Here is a 20815-nt window from a genome sequence, read left to right as displayed (position 1 = left end):
CTATAAACGTTGTAGTAGGGTGCCTCGATTCACGCGCATCTCCGCCATACGGCAGAGCTGGCATCGAGGCACGCGGCGTGGAGCAGTGGAACGCGGTAAATTTAAATTGACTTGAGCAGACCTCTAACGTGTTATCTTGAGAGGAGCGAGACGGGAGAGGAACAGCATGAGAGGTGAGCGGGAAAGAGAAGGGAGGCATTTACTTGGCAGGGGCGCCACCCGACTATCGTCTTTTGTCGACATTTGCAACGAAAGGAGCAGATACGCGGTCATTTTTCCCCTATGCATGCATTGAAGTGCGCGTGGGTGTGGGTGTAAAAAAAGAAGCGACAGGAGCAGAAAAAAATTCCCCGCATTTCCCCGAGGGGAAGAATGTGAAAGTGCGAATGCAGGAGTTGAATTTGCGCGGTTCGGTAATGTTCGCGAAAGAGAGATCACACACACACACACAACTACAAAGAAAGAAAGATGCATTTATTCACAGACACCTATTTGTGTTGTCGTTGTACTTGATTGCTAGAGCGGATCTCAGCTTTGAAATTTCGTGTCAGTACTCCTTTAAGCGGGTGCATTAGCCCTTCTCACGCCCGATTCCTGGCCAATCCCCCACGTGGGTATGTGCCATGCACAGACACCTATTTGTGTTGTCGTTGTACTTGATTGCTAGAGCGGATCTCAGCATTGAAATTTCGTGTCAGTACTCCTTTAAGCGGGTGCATTAGCCCTTCTCACGCCCGATTCCTGGCCAATCCCCCACGTGGGTATGTGCTATGTCAGCGGCCAGGCAGCGCGCGCCCATCTCCCCCCGTTGCCAAGGAAGACGAGGAGATTCCTGGCCAATCCCCCACGTGGGTATGTGCCATGTCAGCGGCCAGGCAGCGCGCGCCCATCTCCCCCCGTTGCCAAGGAAGACGAGGAGCGCGCGCACCCGCAGCTGTTGCTATGTGGACGGACGGCGGTCACCGGAATTCAGGGTCACTTATAAAGTGCATTCGCACTTAAAAAAAGAGCAGCATGTATTAATGGCAGGACGTGCTAAACAGACATATAGACCCGCCGCGGTGGCTCAGGGGCTAAGGCGTTGCGCTGCTGAGCACGAGGTCGCGGGTTCGATTCCCCGCCGCGGCGGCCGCTTTTCTGATGGAGGCGAAAAGCAAAAACGCCCGTGTGTACGAGATTTCGGCGCACGTAAAGATACCCAGGTGGTCAAAATTAATCCGGAGCCCTCCACTACGGCGCGCCTCATCGCCTGTGTTGCGTCGGCGCGTTAAACCCCACAATCAATGAAATCAATTGAACAGACATATACAATGAATGTGAATGTGTAGGTAATGTTTACTAGGAAAGACGTTGTGCCTACTCTACTTTAAGCTATAGCCATGCCACTGGAGGCCTTGTTTTCGGCGAAGCTGCCGCTTAGAATGCTGATAGGCGATGCCTGTCTCCGGAAAAACGGGGCAGCCACCCTAAACTTGCCTGATAAATGCGGATTAAGGGTCTAAACTAACGCCGCCTACGATTACCACTGGTTCGTTCCTTGCTGACGACCGCTGGAGCTTTGTTCAGAAAGTTGTTTCCGTGGGGCGTAGCACGAGCGAAAAATATGTGACAGGCGTCTTGAGAGGCAAGAGCTCGAAGAAAACGCTGCGCAGGCTCCGACGAATGCTGTTGGCAAAGCTCACCCAGGAGACGCATACGGCCCTAACAAGACTTTTAATATCTCTTGCGGCGAGCACTTGGCGTATACCAGCGGCGTAATGGCCCGAAAGGGAGTCCACGGGTTGTATAATACGAGGGGGGAAGAAAACGTGTTTTCGTGGGACGCCAGTCCTTATATTGCACCAGCCGTCCAAGGACGGCTTGAAACCCAAGGACGACGCAAGCGTCCTTTTGAAAAGCCCGCGGCTAAAGCTTCAGCCGCCACGGGAGATGTAATTTTGCGGCTTGCCCTTAAACGTCGTTTCTTTTTCTTCTTTTTCTCCCTCTTTGATAGTCTACAATAGTGGAGAATACATTCACACCACCTTGAATGCTAGTTTCGACTTGGGTTGGGATATGTTACGAAGCCGCGAGTGCAGCCATGGACAAGTGAAATGCGAACACGAAAATATGAACCATAAAACAAAACATTGAAAAATACTGTTCGTTGAGGTCCGATTGGTACATTTATTGGTACATTTATTTATTGGCTATTGGTACATTTACATTGGTACATTGGCACATTGGATCACGTGCATAAATACATGCATGTATATATATAAATAAGGGTAGGCAGTCATGAAAGCCAAGGAAAATAAAGGGGGAATGTGGTAGGTCATTTATTATCGTTAAAACAGGTACAGATTTTTTGAACGAAAGAAAGAGAGTTGAGAAAAACATGCCCGCCTGATGGGATATTTTTCTCCACTTTCTGTCTTTCAAAAATCTGTAGTTGTTGCGACGATATTAAATGACCTACCACATTCTCCCTTTGCTTTCCTCGGCTTTCATGACTGCCTACCCTTATTTCCATATATACATACATGTATTTATGCACGTGAACGCATATATACGTAGTATATGTACCTCTTGCTGGTATAAACTGCTTGCTGGGGCAATACCCGTGAGTTAGAATAGCCTCCAGGAAAGTAACGCAAAAAAGCTACACTAAAAATGACTAGCACGGATTCGCCAAGGCATACTTTTCCTATATATCTGTGTATCAAAAAAAGGAGCTGGCCGAGGGTTGAACGGAGAAATTCCGGCCTATTTTCGTCAACTTACAAGGACACTTGTCCGTCGTTGTCAAACAAATGTCGCAGCGCTCAGGTGTCACGTCCATGTGTTTATTCAAAATCTCATTCAGCCTCTAAAGTGCATGCAAAACCTACGCTCAAAGTGCGGTGAGATTACAAGGCCGCTGTCAAGATGTCAAGACGGCGTGTAAGCCCACGACACTTCCTATCAATAGCGGCTGACACGGCCAGAGCCGCGGCACAGCGTTCTCCCGTAATTCCAGGTCCTTCAGAGCGGAATTCGGTGTGGTCGCCGTGCGAACGCCGGGATTAGGTGCCGCGCGTTTCCCGGGCGGCGCATATGAGATTCCACGTGTCGTGTATACCTGAATTGGGGGGACCCGAGGTGAGCGCCAAATGCCAAAGTTCTTTCACGGAGCCTACTTGAAACGCCATCTGCGGGCTAAAGGTAGAAATGAGCTGGCGAAATACAACTGAAAGGATCTTGTCGGTCTATCGGCACATTTTTTTTTTTCGGGCGCACAGACGTGTAGGATTTAGGAGCATTCATTTTGTCCATCTTCTGTTCCACTCCAGCGGCAGCTTTCCCTCCTTTAGTCAATACATCTTTGAGACGTATGAAAGAGACTGCGTGCCTGTGTATACTTAATTTCGGTGCCTTTGTTCTCCTCCTCTCGCGGCACTCCGTGCATTGTGCCGAGAGCGGAATCTGAATTTCTATCTCGTGGAATCACTTTCCAATTGAATATTCGGAGAAGAGTAGCTCCACTTGGTAACTCAATACGTCAAAAAAACTGTGGTTGATTCCTCTGTCATATGAATCGGTAAAACACGAAAGTGAAATGTGCAGCGAAATCTGCGGGTCGGCAGCTGTCTTGTGGGTGTGCTTGGCGAGCGACACCCTGCTGGCTGGTCGCTTCGGCAAAGGTGTACTGGTGTCATTTCCGTGACGGATATGACATCAGTGAAATCTTGGGGTATCACGGCATAAAACACTGTCTTAAAATATAAAACCTGAAAACGAACAACCCGAAGTATAACATACTTTATAGTACTAAAGGTTGCTTCTCCGCAAGAATACCCTGTGTGGAGGGGTGCACCCTTTACAGGCCACTTGCTTCGTTATACTGGCGTCACTTCCGTGACGGATATGACGTCACTCAAATGTTTGTGTATCCGGGAATAAAACACTTTCGTGTTAAAATATATGGGCCGAGAGTTGGCCTCGAACATCACCTTTGGCTGGAAGAATGAATTTCCTCGGGCACTTAAGTCCGTTTATGTTTCTTGAAGGCAAAGGTTTAGCGATTGTCAATATTTTTTACCGCTACATCGTGTCTGCGTCTCTTTCTTTTTCCTTGTTTTTCGACGGGAATTACTCCGAACGGCAGACTAGCCGCACTTCCCGCTGCAGCTTCCCCACAGTCGCGGTTCTCCTTCACGCGCACCCGTTATACGCCCGCACCGTCACGTGCACCGGTCACGGCGCGAACATCAGGCTAATCCTTGTCCCATTCTGGCCGGGTGCCGGTTACCGTTGTTGTTAGAGCTCTTGGATACTGCTTGCTTTGGCGACCGGGTTCAAATCCCGCACGAACACAATTTACTTTTGCAGCGACGACCAAGTTGGTACCAATCATGTCGCCGGCGATGACTACGGCCACTTTTCGCATGTGATGTTACATCCAAGGCTTTCGCCTTAACAACTGTCTTCGCTATCGCCAGGAACAGATGGCCCTGCAGAGTGTGTGGGTATCACGACGTTGAGGCGAACCCCTTTTGGTTAGTTTTACCACGAAGCAGTAGACCTCCAACCAGCCAAGGAAATGTTCGTGTCCGTGTCTGCAGAAAACTCCGAGGCTATTACTGGCCACACAAAGAAACATCCCAGGCTACTACTGGTTGCACCCAGGCTGCACAAACAAACTAATGGCACCGCCAGCAATCGTACCTGGGCCCGAACAGAACCGGAGCGAGAGCCCGTCGTCTTGCCGACTACGCTACGCCCACACGTGGAGACGGGGAGACAGACGGTGGTTTAAATTGAGCGTCTGAAGTTGGGTGCTCTTTGGAGGTGACACATGAATCAACAGTGAGGCTGAGGCAGTGAGAGAGACGACGCCATAGTCACGCGTGACGCCCTCCTCTCCCCCTTCGAAAGATCTTCCTCTCCGTTTTATTTCTGCCGACGCTTCTGCGTTCGGGACTCCGCCCTGGCGAATCCCATGTGACGGCTGGTAGATTATCTCGTTTCAGCCTTCATGGAGCCAGGTGTGTGAATTGAAGTGACGCCGCATGGGTAATCGCTGTGGGTGTCATTTAAAGCTTCGGAGTCCAATGTGAGCCAATTTTTCCCTCACGGCCGCTGTTACGCAACGCGCCTCGCTCGCGCAACGGGAGCGCGCCAGCACCAAGCGGGTTCGCTCCCGTGAAGGTGGTGGCTTTGCCGCTGTTTTCTCCCTGGCTTACCCGGCTTAACCGGTGCTGGCACTGCGACTATAGTGCCAGCAATTAGCGAAGGGTCGCGGGACGTCGCACGACAAGGAGACAGGCTCTGGACTTCAAGGACGCATAGTGCGCGGACCTCGCCGCGAGCTTGTCTCTTGACTGCTCTCGGGACATGGGGAACGCGTGAGGTATGGACGCTACCCGGCGAGCTCGAGGCGTGATCTCGCTGCCACGCACGCGGTGCCTCGCTGCTGCGGTATTCCATCGGAGAGTCGAACTGCAGAGTGTTGTTTAATGACTCGCTCCCAGTGCTATAATTATGGCCTACAATTCGTCTGTATGCACTATATTAGATTTGCACGTTGCAATAAATGCTGTCCGTGATGTTTTGCCATGTCGCCTCCTGGCTTTGTCTGTCTTCGCAAATACCGAGCAGGCCGCAAGCCAGCGCTCGCATTTCATGTTTGTTGAGTGCGGATGGCTGCGGGATGGGAAATAACTGTGTGAATATTAAAACCCACAAGTGAGGCATGGGCTCCCGTTCGCGGGGATCCGTGCTTCACTGCTCGTTATTGGGGCATTGTGTGTGGGCCTCTTCCAGGAAAATGTGTCATTTGCAGTGAGGCCAGCAGATACGCAGCCATTTTTTTTTCATTCTTATTCGGGAAAAAAATCGCTGTTGGCCAGACCGTTATACCGCAGCATAAAAACGAACACTTCAATTGCCTTAGACTTCATTTTTTATGCAGTGGCCGCCGTCCGATTAATCAAGAAAAAGAAATGGATAGTGCTTAGCATAGCTGCCTTCCGGGATATAGAAGGCGCGAAATACCGCCAGAAGCTATTATCTGGGTTGATATCGTCCGAGAGCCTAAAACGTGCGATTTTGATTCAGCCTACGTGTCGCGCTTGCGTGAACACGCTATGAAGTTGGCGGAAGTCTCAATTTAAGTTACACAGCATGGTCTGGCGTGCTCCGCTCTGCCGCTTCCACTCTGATATCAAAGTCGGCGGCTCTCGAAATATATCCGACGTTGCCATTACATTAAGGCGCATTGAAGAACCGTTTTACAGTACGAGCACCGCTTCCATCGTGAAATACAAACAGGCCGGAACAATTTTTCCGACCCGTCTAGAAAATTTTCGCGTCTTGTGGGGTTTGGACAGAAATTTAAACAGACGACCAATGATCTGACACAGTTATGGTTTTTATGCCTATTGCTGAATAAAAGGCGCCCCCGCACCGCAACATCATCAACAGTTGACTATCCTTTCTCACTCAATACCGCGAAAGAGCTCGCACAGAAAAAAATGTCCGCCTCGCCAAAACAGAGAAGTCTATAGAAGTGCAGCCAACAAAATACTGCATCCAATTACTCCTCTCGTTTTTTATCAGCGTTTTTTACTCCTGTCACCCACCGAGACACTGTGACATCGCTAGCTCGGGTACTTAGCCCAACCAATCGGTCATATTTTATTGGTCTTCCCTCGGAAGATACCGTCGTGGCCTCCTCGCTGTCTTTCTTTTCGTTAACGTTGAGTGGAAGGTAAGAAAGTATGCCTTCCCTACAGCGTTTTCCGGAAGGCTCCAACGCCTGAATATGCTGATGGCCTGCTTCGCTCCTTGCGTCATGCCGACGAATAGCAAGCAAGAAACCCCGCGGCCATTACTTCGATTGTGTCGTCTGGACAACGCTCCCTCTCTTCCGTTTCACCCAAAGTTGGTCCGTGCAGCATACTGAAAATACTTCGAAACAACGTACAGTCGAGCCTCGTCATAACGACGTAGTATCGGGACAGTAAATTAGTTCGTTATATCCGGTATTCATTGTGGCCGTAACGGTAAAACTCGGCTCTAATAAATCGGCAATTTGGCTCGCTCAACACTCCTACATAAAAAAACCGCATGGTTCTAGGCTTTGAACCCACTATAAACGAGGCGATCCTTATCAGTCTCCTTGTGGCACTTCAAACTAAACAGACCGGAGCGGGAGGACGTGAAATTACAACAGAACAAAGTTCGTTCGGCAAAACAGGCCTACGTTCTTATTTACTTGAAGGAGGATGTGGCGTTCAGGACGTGGGTTCGATTCCCGGCCGCGGCGGCCGCTTTTCTGATGGAGGCGAAAAGCAAAAACGCCCGTGCGTACGAGATTTCGGCGCCCATTAAAGATCCCCAGGTGGTCAAAGTTAATCCGGAGCCCTTTACCACGGCGCGCCTCATCACCTGCGTTGCGTCGGCGCGTTAAACCCTACAATAACTCAATCAATCGAGGATGTGGCCTTCGCCTGGTGGTTTTCACAGTCTGAGCGGAATGAAGTTCTTCACGGTGCCCGCGCACTAAAGGGCCTTTTTTACTTCTCAGTTTTTCAAGCTACTAAATATAGTCGTTTTGTCTCACTTTCTTTTTAAGTTTTGCTTTTATTATGCTTGAGCATCGCTTGAGTTTTGGGCATCGCGGGAGCCAAATATTTCTTCCTTATAGCCGATATCGCGCGTCTCTTGAGGTTTCGGTTTCAGTATAAAAATAGTAGGTGTCATTGAAATGAAGCGTGATCAAACAAACTTCCTATTTAGCTCGCTATGTCCGATAATTCGTTATATCAGTTTTCGCTATAGCGAGGTTCGTCTGTATTGAGGACATGCCAAAGTTCCTTAAATATAACGCAAGAAAAAAGGCCGGCTCTGGCGTAACGCCAAGATGAAAAAAAAAATCCGGATGAGACATTTATATTTATTGAAGAAATAAAGGCAGCTGATACGTAATTATATTGAATTTGTGCGGCAGTCTAGGGGATTTCCAAACAAAGTATTACGTTGTGACAAGTGGTATTGAATAAACGAATAAAACAAGACGGGGTTTTATAACGGCTTTTGAAGCATATTGAGAAACAAGGTACCGAAACCGTCCTTCCTTCTTTTCCCCTTTTCTCCCTTTCCCTAGTAAAATTGAGGAAGCTATGTCTTGCTGTTGCAACGAATGTCCCTGTTATATCAATCATTAGTAATTCTATCCGTCCAACAACGAACTGGAACACACTCTTTTGGTTTATCCTTTCCAGGTCAGCAAAGTTCAGTATAACCGTGGTTCCGTCCTTCCATTACGTTATGTAATTTCCATAACAGCACGTGGAAAAAAAAATGGCTGCGAGGGAAATTGTCTTCAGCAATTTTATCTCCTGGCTCTTTTTATTTATTTTTGTTTCCGGTGCGAAATATGATATCGCGCCGCCCTATGAAACCAGCTTTTTTTTACGACCACGCTTTATCGCCTCAGACTTTCTCGCAAACCTTCTTAAAACCTTGTTTTTTTATCGACGTCCCTCTCAACCTCCACAATTTTCGTCGAACACAGACTTTTTAAATGTTGTTGGCGGCAAGTAATGTGCTTTGTTTGATGCTGGCCTTTGCGTGAACCTTTTCTTTTCTGCTTTTCCAATTAGGCTAACACCGTGTGTGCACTTGCTGCAAGTCATTTTGGCAGCTGTCGTCGAGCTGTGTGTCCCACTTCGCACTGACATAGAAATCCTCGGTACTTCCAATTTATTCAGGACTCTGTTCTTAATAATGCCTGCACTGTAACCTAGCCTTTCATTGAAAGACTTGACTTTACCATCATGCGAATATATTTATCCTGGGGCCACATCTGGCGGCGACATCTACGGGAACAGAATAGGCAGGCCATAACGAATGTAGCAATTTAAAGCCCTGAAATTCAATCTTCTCTTCGCCTCACCATTCCTGAGACTCCGGTATAAGGTGCCTTTTTTAAGAGACAATACAGACAAAGTACGAGTACGGTTCAGAGACTTGTTTGTGCGATTTATGGGCGCTGACCAACAAACATCCCCATGCGACTGTAGTGGTGCGTCTAGTTTCGTTCAATAGCACAGCGTGTACGCTTGTGGCATGGCGTTAAAACACTGATAACTCTGGTTTCAGTATTTTCCCTTTGATTCAGCACTGATGTTGTATGACGTGGGCTTGCCCACCCATGTTTTCTCTCACCACTATCCTCAACCCGTCTCCCTCGGAGCAGTGCGAGGGCCTGCTGACCAGACTTCCCTGGTAATCCGTGATGCGGCTGCACCCCGAGGTCACCGGGGTACCTGGACTGAGGCCAACTCATCTCACAGTGGGCAGGCTCAACCCCCGCTATTTGCTCCATTAAAAACTTATTTTGTTTATTTCTTCTCTACTGCTGTCGTAATCAGGCCAACTCCTCCAGTGGGTATGTTTGAATTGTAGGCGGGTACGTTTGCGTCAGAGTGAGTGAGTGAGTGAGTGAGTGAGTGAGTGAGTGAGTGAGTGAGTGAGTGAGTGAGTGAGTGAGTGAGTGAGTGAGTGAGTGAGTGAGTGAGTGAGTGAGTGAGTGAGTGAGTGAGTGAGTGAGTGAGTGAGTGAAAAACGTTTTATTGAGCCGGTGAAGTGGGAGTGTCCCTATTCCGGGAAGCCATGTGATGAGCGGGCAGCCTTCGCTCTGGAGGCCAAAAGTGTCTGGCCATCCAGATCGCTGCTAGTCACCAGGTTCTCCCACAGCTCAGGGGTGGGAAGTGGTGATGGAAGAGGGGGGAGGTTGGGGTTGTGCTTGCACTCTAATATGATGTGAGGAATAGTTCCAGGTTCTAAATAAAGCTTGTATTCGGGCGGAAATTGCGTTGGGAACATGCTATGGAGGCGTACTGGGAGAGGTAATAATGTGCAGTCGGCGAAGTAGGGATTCTTCTTCTTTTGAGAGTTGAGGATGTGGAGTAGGGAAATGCTGTTGTTCGAACCGGTAATATTGTGTAATATCTTGAAAAGACAGTAGAGGGACGGACGGTGCGGTATCCTCGGTAGCCTGGAGGGACAGGGTGCAGGCTTGCTGGTGAGCAAAGTTATTGCAAGTCAAATGGAAATGGTGAATCTGCCTTTAGCGTCTGACAGCTGCTGTTAATCTCACTGACCAATCCACATGGGTAGGTATGTTAGGCGTATATTCAGCCTTAACGCTAGGTAACGTTAACGTTGAGCGCAACGACGTGCCAAGCATCGTCAAACTATATGTACGGCCAGCTGCCGGCCCTAGAGGATAACAAATTCGCGCACGTGGCGACCTACGCACTCGCCAGTCAGGCAACGGGAGGATGGCCTGATTCCATCCCATATTGTACTAACGAAACCTTATCCCGCAGTACAGGCTAGACCATAGGATCTAGGCTCTATACTCCGTTTAATGAAAACCAAGACGTTCCCTCACCCGTTCTGGCTCCGTATGCACTTCTTTAATCAGTATTCACCACAGTGCAAGCTCTGATGACATTCGGGCTTCCTGTAGCACATAGTGTGAGAATGTAGTTAAAACCTGGACTTGTTGCTGCCTTCGCCTGCCGCCACAACCGAGAAATGAGAGATCGGGCTGTCCAGCGCTCGCATCGCCGACCAAATCATGCTAGCTTTCGGTGAGGGCAGGACGTACGAAACGGCGTTTGGACTTCTGGACTATGAAGATACTCCTACAAATAAATATGGCGAATAAAAGTTTTCCTCCCTCCCTCCCTCCCTCCCTCCCTCCATCCCTCCCCTCCTCTCTCTCTCTCTCTCTCTCTCTCTCTCTCTCTCTCTCTCTCTCTCTCTCTCTCTCTCTCTCTCTCCGTATGACGACGTTCGACCTGAAAACGTAACGATAGAGGGCTAACGTTGTTGAATCGGCGGTGTCCTTCCGACAGCTGGTGCTGTTGCCACTGGCCAATCCACCGACACGGGTATAGGTGGTTAGGCTGTCGCACCTTATGTTGGTTTTGACGAGGGTTGCAGGCTGTAATGCAGCCCATGGGAATTTTATGACCCGCACTGGTGGCGATTTTTAGAGAGCTGGATTTAAGCCGCCGCTTTGCTCGCTGAATGAGCGGTGTGGCGCTCACGCATAAAAAAAAATAATTAAATGCTTCAAAGCGTTATGCTCATGCCTTCAATTATCCTGGAAGAGCCAACGGTTGCTTACAGCTTGAATTCGGCTCGACTAGAGGAAATGTCGGTGGCGATGTGTGGTTAAAGTCCCTAACTTGTGGGCTGATAAGGTGATTTATGGACGACCCGAAAGGCGCTTTGTCGCCCCGTTAAGAGGTGTCATACACGAAGCGCGTGCCACGGTTTCCCACTACCCTGGGAGAACTAACGATGGCCCAAAGTTCATATTAGCAAGGAATTTACGGCTTATCATACGGCTTATCATCCAATTATCAGACAGGGTTTTAAATGCGTGATTATTTACTAATTTTAGAAAAGAGGTACTCATACACGCAGTCGAAAGCCTCATACGCACGTTCTTGGGAGCTCGCACGCTGTTCGTGCGGTTTCATGAATGAGCTCGGAGGCAGTACGTTTCAATTTGGAGAAAACGGTGCTTCCTTTTGGTTGAGTCAGGAGTTGCGACTGTTTTCTAGAGATTAAAAGACGCCAGTCGCAGTAGCAGCTTTGTTGGAAATTAATTAGGGATTCAGCAAAGTCGAAAAAGTCTGCTGCGATGTTTTCTCTTTTTCTTTCCTTCTTCTTTTGTTTGCAGAAGAGACATGACAGCAGCCAGCTTATAGGTAATATCCCGCACGCGGAGGGCCGGTGCCTCCCTCGAAATTTTAATGATGAAGTTAGCTGGCTCATAAAGTTGCGTGGTTACCTGGTTGTTAACGCATTCGCGACAGGTCGAAGGAATGCCTTACTTATGAAAAATAGGGTGTTACCGTGGATTTAAACGTGTTAGAGTAATATTACATCGGCTTTGGTGCATTAGGCAAGTTAATCGCTGAGCGTCAGCAGTATACTGTTTCGGGATTATTCAGCCCGACGGGGACGCAATGCGCAACTTTAGGAAATGAAACATGTCCATGGCAACCACCGCTAAGGTGATGGAAACCGCACCCTTTTACTGATAGGCCGCAGCTTGGCAATTACTTGTGTGGACATGAGAGAACACTGTCAGGTAATTACGACTGCACGCTGACCACGCGTACAGTCCTCGCCACGGTTGCAGGCATTGTGTTGGTGATAGCACGGTTGGGGCCGTGACCCTCGGACACACAACGTAGGCGAATGTTAAAAAAATTACGAGCAGCTCAGTCAAGGCGGACAAACGGCGAAGCTGTATAGAATATACATTACCACATGCGTAGCGAATGTTTACACAATTATGTCTCCCATCTAATGGTAGTGCCTACGTCTTTGTGATAAATAATAACCTTAGAATTACTAGAGTTTTATTTTAGCTGGCAAACGTATGGAGCTGGCCGTTTTCCTGACGTATTCCCAGCCGACGGGAATTCTACAGCATTTGCATCTTCACTGTGAATTATCTAATGAAGACAAGTCACAATGGCGCAATTGGTCGTCTTAGCGGTCAATTTTCATAAAATTTTCGTTGAAGGACAGTTTCGACGTAACACTTTTTGAACGCCTTCTCTATTGAGAACAGAGGTGTACAACCCTGTGAGATAGTAAACCACTCCCTTGGGAACTCCCTGTCAAATTAAATGCCTTTTTTGCCGACCCCATTTAGCAGCCCACCGTTGTCGTTTCTCCTGGCTTTCCAATTGCCGAAGCTCGCGATTAGCTCGCGAGCACGCACACGTTCGACGGGCCCATTCCCGCTGTCGTTCTTTCAGGGCTTCCTGCTCTTCAGCCGAGCGGACCAAGTGCGGCCTACCCATGGCGCTGTAGGACCTGAACTAGCGAGAAAGAGCGCTCACAGAGCGAGCTAGCTCCGTTTTCCCTTCTCTAGGAGGAGGGGGGGGGGGGGGTAGAGCGCCTCTGATTGGTTGGGATTACAGCGTGATCCGGCGCGCCACTTGTGGGAGGAGGGGGGGGGGGCGGAAGATGGCGCCAGGAGGGAGCTATTGAGTGCGACACCAAGAGCAACACCGACGGCGACAGGAGTCATCCAATACAAGCTTCACTTGAAAAAATGGCAGCATCTCCACTCCGTGGATGATGGTGAGGTTGCGGAGTACGGGGACTCGAAATGACATCCAAGTTGCGCCCCGAGTGACATCCGATTTGCGCCCCGACCGTCATTTGATTTGAGCCGTGAGTTGCACCTTGATTATTCCCTAAATGAAACTACAACTCACGGCTCAAATCGAATTTCGCTTGGGTTTTGCTTGATTGTGGTGCGCGCACGGATGGACGCGGACGGACATTGGGAGGTCCTAAGGTACTCCGCACCGTTACAGGCGAGGGAGTAAGCCGTTTGACTCTCGGGTACTAACTCACGGCCGTAGCCCAATGGGTAAGACGACTGACACTAACTCTGTCTGGTCTACCAGACACAGGCTCTTATCCTGTCGGTGCCTGTGTGGTGTTTTGCGATTGTAAATGCTATGCGGACGGACGCCGACGGACATTGTGCGGTCCTAAGGTACTCCGCACCTAAAAGCTACAGCCGTTTTCGTAACCATACTCCTTTCGCAGATATACATGTATTGACAACATACGGGAATAATGTAACGTTTACGACTTCACTGTGAACTAATTCGGGCATAGTGGTAGAGTCGTCTTGCAACCCTGTGTCATATAACTGCTTTTGTGAAATTTCTTTGTAAAACAAGAGTCAGCGTCGTTTTCGGCTTAGCACTCGCGATGAAGTTGTCTGTGTTGCACGCAAGGCACTTTAGTGCACAAGCACTTTGGCGGCCACTAGTGGGGTTCGGCGGCGGCGATGGCGTCGGCCATGGCGATGGCGTCGGCCATGGCGATGGCGTCGTAACCGACAGAGCTAAGTCAGGACGGAAACAGCGGAGGAAAATGTGGCGAAAGTGGGCGGGGGAGGGCGGGGAGGCCATCAGGTGGAGGTCATCTCTCTCACTGCCTCCCCCTCACACTTTTGACAGACGCTACTATTCCATGCGTGGCCCATCCGAACCACGTGACATTTTCGCGGGAGCATGAAACCGCGCGCGGAAAGTTCAAACACGATTTGCAACAACATGGTCGCTGGTGGCGGCGATGCGCTGCGAGACAACAACACATTAGCGCACGCCGCCATGCGTTCGCTGATCACGTGATACATCCCTGAGACGCAGCAGATATGCGCCGTGACCGAGAAGACGGCACGCGCAGCGCACGGATTTCGCATTAGGGAGTATAGTAACCGTCAGTGCATTTTTTACACACTTACAGGAAAAGTGCATAGAACCCTAGCCACATAAACACATACAGCTTCGTTTTAAACTGTGTGTGCGAGATTTCGGCTCACGTTAAAGATCCTGGGGTTGTAAAAATGGATATATTTCCTAGCCTTCCACAACGGCCCGCCGTGTAGCCCCGGTGTTCTTACAGGCTAAGTTAATCCAACACTTTTTCATTTAACAGAGCGAAAGGTAACTAAAGGAGAAGCAGTGACAGTTAGTCGTGAGATTAAAACAACCTTGGCTGCCGCGAATAAATGAACAACATGAAATAAAGAAAGTACGCGGACAGTGACCGTTTTTGGCGAGCACAATCTGTCTGCCTATCTAAGACCAAGAGCTATTTTCTGACCGCGGACTTTATGGCAGCCCAGTTATGGCAGGATCAACATGCCCATGCAAACTGAAAGGGCTTTATTTTGGTTCCAAAAATACTTAGCATGCATGTACTGAAATTATTAGGAAATTTAGAAAAGTTTTTTGTTTTCTTCCTGTGTTACCTTTATAACACAACCATAATAACCCAATTATGTTAAGATGAAGGAAGCTCTCACTGACGCGAGAGACTCTAAGGTAACCTTCACGACCGTCATGACGATTTAAGTCCACAATTGCAGCTACTTTACGACGTGTCTTTCTCGTTCTGAACAAGTGTTGCCATGGTTACGGTGAACGCTAGATTTTTTTTTCCAATCTTTGCCAATCTCCGTAAGTGCGTACGCTTGGCTTGACAAACGTGCGCCGGGGACGCTGGGAGGTCGCCGCGAGGCACGCACACACGGGCGTTCGGCATTTTTTTTGGGTTTTTTTTTTACTTCCCGCTGGTCGCACGAGGCAGACGCTCACGTGCGCCGAGAATTTTCTTGGTATTTGTAACTGCGGACACTAAACCCTAACGATTTGCTAAACAGCTTCGTTGTTAATATCTATAACAAAACCGCGCAAACTTTATAAACCAACTCCCTAACTATTATTCTGATCAAAACTGAGGGAAGCCCGCGCTTCCGGATACTGTTTCTACGCGCCATAACCAACCATCCAACGCTGTCGCGCTTTCCGATAGCAGCATCGGAGCTACGTCTTCTCTGAGAGAAGCGATACGCAAGATAGTCAGCTCTCATCCTCTTCTTTTCCTGCTCGCGCTTTCTGCATGCCGTGCTGTCGCGTCTCCCCTAATGAGACACTCAGCGACGAGTGACCCCCATGCCTGCACCATTAGCAGCCTTCCGGGGGCGCCGCAATCGATCGATTGCCGGCACTCTCCGGTGGTCGTTGTGGGTTCGAACCGCGTCAAAGTTGCTCCGCGCATACGAAGTGACAAGAAAACTTACAACTTGCAGGAACATGCTTGCGATTCCGTGTCCATGCGTATGTGACCCGCAGGGTGCCTATATATTGCAGACAGTGCACCACGAAGAGGAAGAGCCACTGTTTGATTCACCTCACGTGCACGGTCTCCTTAACACGAAAAATATTGACGGATCATTTTTCTAGAAATAGCTGTGGTACCCCTCTTTATGTTTTCATGGCATCATTCATTCCAGCTAAATGTTGCGGAGAGCCAGACACAGCCCAACTTGGGCACTCTACAACGCCATGGCAGCTACATTCTTACACCTAGTGAATGCTGACACACCTTTACCTACTCCGACACTGTTGAAAAGCGCAACTTGTTTTTTCACTCGTAAAAGGAGCAATATTCTTGTTTTTTGATACATGCTTGAAGAGAGACAAGTAACTGTCACAAAATTTGTTTGAAATGTTTTTCGCAAACAGCGTAGAAATATTTGCGACATAATCCCGCTACATTTCTAGCTAGGTGAGTAATGTGGGCCGAGGTGCCCAGGAGAAGACGGAAGAAATGCATTCCTACCCTCCTTCTCAACAGAGGATATAAGTACCCATAAGGTAAACACTTTTTTTAGCGAGTTCGCGATGTGATCCCTACTATCGTTCAGCCCTTGAATAAACATTGATATAACGTACATAGCTTACCAACATCGTGCAAAGACGTCCAACAAGGGAAAGAAGTCGACAGGACAAACGCTCGTCCAGACTCCTTCGCCTTGGTTTATTGTCACCCGCCGCAGTAGCTCAGGGGCTACGGCTTTGTGCTTCTGAGCCCAAGTATGCGGGTTCGATTCTCGGCCGCGGCGGCCGCTTCTCTGATAGAGGCGAAAGGCAAAAACTCCTGTTTCTACGAGATTTCGGCGCACGTTAAAGATCCTCAGGAGGTCAAAATTAATCCGGAGCCCTCCACTACGGCGTGCCTCATCGCCTGCGTTACGTCGGCGCGTTAAACCCTACAATAAATCAATTGGGTTATTATCTTTGCACGCTGTTATGAATCATTACCAACTCGCCCATTTGTCCGCTCTCTTGTGATCGATACAACGTGGGTCATCTCTATACCATACTCCACCAATACAGACCCTATTGTCTTACCATATTACTATCTAGACAGACAGACTATCCAGACAGGCTATCCAGACAGACAGACAGACAGATCCAGACAGACCGACTATCCAGACAGACACAGACAGACAGACAGACAGACAGACAGACAGACAGACAGACAGACCAAAATTTCTGAGTTTAAGTAGCCCAAGAAAGACTATCGTTTTTAAAACAGAAATCTACAACCTTGATAATCCCCACGAGAATATTTTGCGCGCAACGGGCAACGTTGGTCCGCTGGTAGATCATGCATACTCCTCAAGTTTGAGAGGAGATGAGCTAGGAGGCGAACATGATCATAATCCGACGTTTCAGTACCGCAATAACTCATGCTGCTCACACCACAGCTCACTAACAAGAGTTATGCAACATATCGAGTTGGGAAACTCCCCGTAAGACCTGTGTATTGAAAAGTTACCCCTTATTTTCTCCACTGGTAGTGGCGTACTCAAGGGGGAGGAAGAGACGAGGAAACCACGCCTCCCACGATATTGTCTGCTTCAAATGGGTTGCATCTCAAGTTCCAGGGGATTCTGCGCACCTCAATATTATCTCGTTCGATATACCCTTCCTTTAATAACACTTATGTAGCTTGTTATGTAATTCGTTAAATGCGAGGACTCGTGGCCGAGCGCTTTTATTTGCCCCTCAGAAGGAAAGGTATACCGGGGCTCGGACCGCATGCATAAGAGCAATATCATTTTGTGCTGCGGATCTGTGCTCGGCAGCGCAAGCGACGGGCACAGGGCGATGGACGCTCGGCCACGCGCACATAGCGACAGGCACGCGCCAAAAAAAAAGTATCTTTTAATAATGCGCCCCGGATAACAATATATCGACAGCCGTCGCTGTGAAACGATTGCAGCCTTTACAAAAAAAAAAAAGGCAGCAGATGAATGCGCTACGGGGACAAAAAATTACACCCATCTCCCCGAAGGGAACCATGAGTAGGATGCGGAGCGTCATGGGGATTTCGTTTGCGTTTCCGTTATGTTGGTTAGCCAAATTTGGTGGAAATGTAGTGAACCCCGTAATGCTCATATATCCAACTCATGGTTCCCTTCGGGGAGATGGGTCTACTTTTCCTTATTACATGCGTATATACGCGAGGGAGACGAGATTGAAGTGGTATCTAAAGGTCTTTATTTAGGTTTGCACGTCTTCTTACTTTGAGTAAGACGGCCTTATGGTCGCTGAAGTGCACAGTCAGTGGATCTAGTAGCAGCGGTTGTATGTAGTCGTCGCCGTTGCAGTTGGTAAAGACTAGATCGATACACGTTCCGTGGATTGTAGTTGGCTCTCTCGATACGCACTGCAGCGAGTGACGCGATGCCATGTCTCCCACGAGAACGAACGGATGCACCGTGTCTGTACATTTCTTCTTGTAGTCACCCATTGCCTCGTCGATGTACCTTTTCCGCGTTTGTACACGAGAGGTTGGGTGTGAGGTACGTTGTCATTGCGCTGATGCTCTCACTTAATTGCGTTAGCACACTCACTGACGGGGCTGTTGCTTCCATCCTACTTCATCTGAAGAATCACGGAGTCAAGCGCAAGCACAACCGGAGTTGTTCTTGTTGTTGTTGTTGTTGTTGTTGTTGTTCCTCTTCTATGGCACGTACCCACGTGGGGGATTGGCCAAGAAACGGTGGTGTGCGGACGCCAGAACACCGCCGACGCCACGGGACATACCCCCGAGTATAAGACGCTCCGCATCTAAAAATCTAGGGATGCTTGGTTTTTGCGATAGCAAATGAAATACTACATCGACGGCAGAAAACCGTCGCCTGCTGTTGCCAGCGCTACAATAGCTCTGGCGGTATTTAATAAATAAAGCGGAAAACGCAACGAAAGGTTCCACTAGATAGACTCCACGTTCCGCTTGGCACGCTCGTAGAGTCGGTCAACGTGGTTCTATAAACTTTGTAGTAGGGTGACTCGATTCACGCGTGTCTCCGTCGTACGGCAGCGCTGGCATCGAGGCTCCAGACTTAGAGCAGTGGAACTCAGTAAATTAAAATTGACTTGCGCGTACCTCTAGCGTGTTATCCTGGAAGTTATGGTGGAACAGCATGACAGGTGAGTGGGAAAGAGAAGGGTGGAATTTACTTGCTAGGGGCGCCAGTCGACTATCGTCTTTCGTCGACATTTGCAACGAGAGGAGCAAATACGCAGTTATTTTTTCGCCTGTTGGAGTTTAGACGACCTTTTTCGGGTGAGAATTAGCCTAAGTTTATTTGTGTGTGTGCTTTTATGAGTGCGTGTGTATGAATACCATGTTGTAGCATTGCGAAAAGTGGGCTGGTAAAATATCTTTCATTTTACGAGGTCAGGGTACAGGGAAGGGTCACCGGGGGAGTAGAAGTTTGTTTTTGGCAATAAAAGTTTGAACACGCTTACAGCTTCCCATGGGATCGTAATGGCTAATTGCATACCACGCGCCACCCAAGTATTTAGATGAGGATGTGGTCAACTGTCAAAGCACACAAACAGGTGGTCGGGAAGTTTAAATCTTTGTATTATCTATTTAAATTTATGACAAATCACCACCTCATTCAGTTTAGACGCCATAAGAGACGTGTTCGACAAAAGAAAGCAACGAAGGGCAAAGCAGTAGTTCCAACGCAAAAAAAGGCAACAATAAAAGCACGGAGACGTATGAAATCGTCTTCGTACAGAAAGGGACCAATGAGGCGACCGTGGATGTACAGGAAAGCAGTTATTCCAGAACATTATTACGTGGTGTAAGGCATGAAAACAGCACGCCGAGGACTAAAAGAGGGTGAAACAAATTTAAGCTACTTCAAGTGCACCGCACAGTATTGGCGTTCAGTGAGCGTCAGAGACAGCCAATAGGCGATCAGGAACTAAACACGAACCTTTTGCACGCCTACTCTACCCGCAAGAAGCCTATTCGAATAGCCATTACGGCGGAGAGGGGCCAATAAAAAACCGTGGTAGATTCCTCTGTCATAGGAATCAGTAAAACACGAAAGTGAAATGCCCAGTGAAATCTGCAGCTGAGCATGAATTGCGGGTCGGCGGCTGTCTTGTGGGTGTGCTTGGCGAGCGACGTCCTGCTGGCGGGTCGCTTCGGCAAAGGTATACTTACGTGACGGATACAACGTCAGTGAAATCTTGGTGTATCCCGGCATAAAATACTTTCTTGTTTAAATATAAACCCTAAAACGAACAACCTTAAGTATAACGTGCTCTTTAGTACTAAAGGTTGCTTCCCCGCAAGAGAACCATGCGAGAAGGGCTGAATCCTTTACATACGGCTTGCTTCGTTGTACTGGCGTCACCTCCGCGACGGATATGACGCAGGTAAAATCTTTGTGAGTCCCGGAATAAAACACTTGCGTGTTACTATAACGATAGACTTGAGAGAGCACCTGCATACAGTCTAAAAGAACCCGACTCCGTTCATCTATGCTCAAATACTCTTACGCGGTTCCTGAACGTTTAACATAATTTCCTCCCTTGTGCTTAACGAAGCCAATCGTGTTTGCAGAGGTCCTGCAGAGGTCCTGCAACCACGTTCTACACAGTTCTTTTGCTCCACCGCCATTCGTTCCTGATCCATTCGTTACCATAAATTGAACAAAAAATTGTATTCGGAATTTCCGTTCTCTTTCATTCGTGAGAACCTCGCCATATGTTGTTTAGACGAACAAAATATTTATCCTGACGTGGTAGACTACATCCAGAAGTAAGTCCTTCAGTCGGAGCACGGACCACAACGCTCGGATTCGCTGACAACGCTCGAATTCGCAAAACTCGCCGACATCGCCGTTACATCCCCTTATACATTTTCTTTATACATAAGAAAAAGTTTGTTCTCTCTCTCTCTCTACAAGCCCGCACGTGCTCCCGCGCGCATACAGACACAAATTTGCGCTCATACACAAACTCACACGCACGCAATGACATACACAAACGCGCATGCACGAATACCCACACGAACAGGTGCCGTCATAAATAATCGGAACAAGGATTTGTGAATGTCACAAAAT

The sequence above is a fragment of the Haemaphysalis longicornis genome, unplaced genomic scaffold (assembly GCF_048455015.1).
Source record: "Haemaphysalis longicornis isolate Haplotype H1 unplaced genomic scaffold, Haemaphysalis longicornis Haplotype H1 scaffold_3, whole genome shotgun sequence".
NCBI classification, from domain to species: Eukaryota; Metazoa; Arthropoda; class Arachnida; order Ixodida; family Ixodidae; genus Haemaphysalis; species Haemaphysalis longicornis.
Note: the sequence above shows the minus strand (reverse complement) of the source record.